The sequence below is a fragment of the Pteropus alecto genome, unplaced genomic scaffold (genome assembly GCF_000325575.1).
Source record: "Pteropus alecto unplaced genomic scaffold, ASM32557v1 scaffold35, whole genome shotgun sequence".
Lineage (NCBI taxonomy): Eukaryota > Metazoa > Chordata > Mammalia > Chiroptera > Pteropodidae > Pteropus > Pteropus alecto.
In genome coordinates, this window is record NW_006437828.1 from 7,751,359 (window position 1) to 7,755,478 (window position 4,120).

A 4,120-nucleotide genomic window follows, 5' to 3' on the forward strand; every position below is an offset into this window, starting at 1 on the left:
TCTTGTTCACTGAGGGCCCAAACTATTTCATCAGATCCCTTTCCACAATTTGAAAAGCAGCTTAATTGTAACTACACCTGGGGAAGAAAACAGATTGACTTCGGTTTTCAAAAAATAAGTGAGGTGTAGTTATAATTTTTTTTGACAAGAAATATTGATGAAGTAGAGAGAACATAGAGCTCCTGGCTAGGGTTTCCAGATTTATCAAATCAAAATATAGGATAATTTGAAGTGTAAGTACGTCCCAAATGTTATATGGGATATACTAGTGCTGAAGTTATTTGCTGTTTATCTGAACATCTCATTTAACTGGATGTCCTGTATTTTATCTGTCAACTCTTTGGTTGATTGAAGCGGGGATAGTTCTTGGAGAAAAAAGTGGTTGAACAGTTTGGGGATCTCTAAGATATATTATATCCATGAGAAACTTATTTATTCTCTCCGTTCCTGAGTCTTGTCACATGCAAAATGAAGATAATCATAATGGTGCCAACCTAATAGGGAGGTTATGAGGATTGAATGACTTAACATGTATAAAGTGTAGCACCCAGCATGTAAAATCTCAGTGCACGTTAACTATTATTGTCATTGTTATGAGGACTGTTAGTGTTATTCCAAGGTAGCGTGGCACATCGTGGTCTGGCTTTTAATCCAGTTGACTTTTCTGAAATTTGCTTTATTTCCACGATTCGAAAGGGTAAAAGGGGAAGAAACTGGGCACTCACTTTCCCAAGGAGTTATGTGTGCGGCCATTATTTGATAGCAGTATAGGTACCAACAGCTTCTAGACTAGGACATTCATCCTCATTCAAAAAAACACACTGGCAGGGAAAAACATCTGCTTTCCAGAATAGCCCCATGTCTGATTTCTGCCAGTTGCCGATGTGACACAGCGCTCGCATTCCAACATGTCACGTCTCAAAGGTGAATTACAGTTGCCATGGAGAGAGAATCTATGTCAGCACAAGATAATTGGTTGTGCTGACTCTACCGTGGGGAAGAATGATTAGCACTCTGGGAAGAGCAATTTTTCTGTGTTTATCTTTTTGTACGCATCTATGAAATACACACACAGATATAGCAAAGAGGTTCTTCTCTATAGGTTTTAAAAAAATCCGTTTTACACAGATGTCTTGAATATTCTATTATTCTTTTCAAAACGTTCGATAACTTCTTCTTGCCTATCGTTCTATGATACGATTATATGACCTCATCCAGCATTCGACAGGAGAGCCGGGGAAAGATGAACCCAAAAGGAAACTGAGGGGGTGGGGAGGGAAAGGAGTTTTTTTTTTTTTTAAACTAACTTATATTGACATCTAAAAACGAAATTCACACAACATTGAAAAGAAGTTTAATATTTATGTTGCTATTTCCTTTTTTCTTTTTTACTCACTGCAATATGAGGAACAAATCACAAACTCATACTTGGAAGAAAAAGCGACCATAGTGGAGATTTTACAAAATCCTTTTTTAAAATCTGCATGGTGCTCTTCAAATATCTAGAGCCAGTCTTTGCGTAAAATGTCACAGCTTTGTTTCTGAAGCAGCCTAAAGACATGGATAAGATGTACCTCCACTTGCTATTTTTAAATATACCTGTTACCATATCCAACCTAATGGTAGTATATAAAAAATTATTTCCTCCATAGGAAGTCTCTGACAATCTGTTATTCATTTCCTTGACAATAAAAGAATCTGGGGAAGGAGGAGGAAGATGAGGAGTAGGAGGTAGCATTGTCATTGATTTGATACCTACAATAGTTCATTCACAGAAATGAACTATTGATAAATATTTATTTCAAAGTCATGCTGAGTGAAAGAGGCCAGACCAATATATGTATATATATATTCTTATATATATACACACACACACACACACACACACAGCATGATTCCTTTTATGTAAAGTTCTAGAAAATGCAAACTGATATGTAGTGATACAAAACAGATCAGTAATTGGGGAGAGGGAGGGAGGAATACATTACAGAAGGTCACAAGGAAACTTTGTGGGGTGATGGAAGTGTTCATGATCTTAAACGTACTCATTGTTTGACGGGTACCTGCCGGTTCGAAAGTCATCAGTCGTACCCGTCAGATACGTGCAGTTTATTGTATGCCAATTTTATCTCAACACATAGGCAAAAAATTGATTTCTGCTCATTAAAATATATTATAAAGGCAGCAGAAACAAAAACAAACTAAGAAACATCTGCACACCAAGGGAAACAATCATCGAAATGAAAAGGCCATCTACAGAATAGAAGAAACTATTTGCAATATCTGATAAGGGGTTAATATTAAAAATATATAAAGAACTCACACAACTCAAGGCAAAACAAAAACAATTCAATTAAAAGATGGGCAGAGGAACTAAACAGACATTTCTCCAAAGAAGACATACAAATGGCCAATAAGTACATGAAAAGGCACTCAACATCACTAATCATTGGGAAATGCAAATCGAAACCACAGTGAGATGTCACCTCGTACCTATTAGAATGGCTGTCATCAAAAAGACAAGATATAAGTGTTGGTGAGGATGGTGGAGAAAAGTGAACCCTTGTACACTGTTGGTGGGAGTGTAAATTGGTGCAGCTACTATGGAAAAAGTAGGGTTGTTCCTCAAAAAATTAAAAATAAAACTACCACATGATCCAGCAATCCCACTTCTGGGTATATAACCAAAGAAAATGAAAACAGCATATCAACATTACATAAACAGCATTACAGTAGTAGTCACAAAGCCAAGATGTGGAAACAACCTAAGTATCTGTCAATAGATGAGTGGATAAAGAAATTGTGACACACATACACACACACAGGAATATTATTCAGCCACGAGAAAGAAGGAAATGCTGCTGTTTGTGACAACACAGATGGACCTTGAGGGCATGATGCTGAGTGAAATAAGCCCGACAAAGACACATACTGTATAATTCACTAATATGTGGAATCCCGAAGAAGTAAAACTCAGGAACAGAGAGTAGAAAAGTGTTGCCAGGAGTTGGGGGTGGGAAAATAGGGAGAAGTCAGTAAAAAGCACAAACTTTCAGCTATAGGATGAATAAGGTCTGAGGAGCTAATGTAAAAACATGGCAAATTTAATTGAAAATACTGTATTGTGTAGTTGGAGTTTGCTAAGAAAGTAGAACTTAACCGTTCTCACCAAAAAAAAAAAAAAAAAAAAAAAAAAATAACTATATGAGATGTGGGAAGTGTTAACTAACTAGCTGTGAGGAACCCTGTCCTGGTATGTGAAATCATCACGACGTACTTTAAATATCTTATAATTTTATGTGTCAGTTGTGTTTAAATAAAGCCAAAAACTATCAAAAACAATGAATTGATAAACTACAGGTTGAAAGAAAATATTTTCTAAAAATTTTTTTTTTTATATCTAGAAAAGGACTTGTGCCTGGAATATATAAAGAACTCTTAAAACTCAAAAATAAAATTATTAGCCATATAATAAAAATGTTTTACGAAAGGCCAGTAAACCCTCGTAAAGTTGCTCAACATCACTAGCTATTATTAGGGAAATTTAACAAATAAGGGAATACTGCTTCATGAAGAAATGCCCCTTCCTGTCAAGTGCAATAGCTAAAGTTAGAAAGCCTGGCAACACCAGGTACAAGCAAGGAGGCGGAACTGTAATTCTCACACGGTGCCGCAGCGCAGGGGAACCTGCACAGGTACTTGGAAAACTATTTCGCCGTTTCTTATATTAACTTTCTTGTAAAGTGAAACATATGCCTATCCTGTGATTTCTCAATATTTACCCACGACAAAGGAAGACATTTATCCATTAAAAGACTTTTATAAGGCTATTTTAATATTCTTTGTTTATAATAACTCAAACTTGAAACAACCCAAATGCCCCACAACGGGTCGAACGGATGAGCAGATTGTGGCGTATTTATATGCATTAGGACACCACTCCGCAATCAAAAGGAATCTATCACTCAACATGCACCGACAGGAACTAATATCTAAACTATTACGTTGAGTGAAAAAAGCAAGATGCAAAAAGACTCTATTATTACATTTAAGGCAGAAATAAGAAGAGCGGGTTCCTGGAGGAGGGTTGAGGATGAAGGTGGCGGGCAGACCTGTGGGA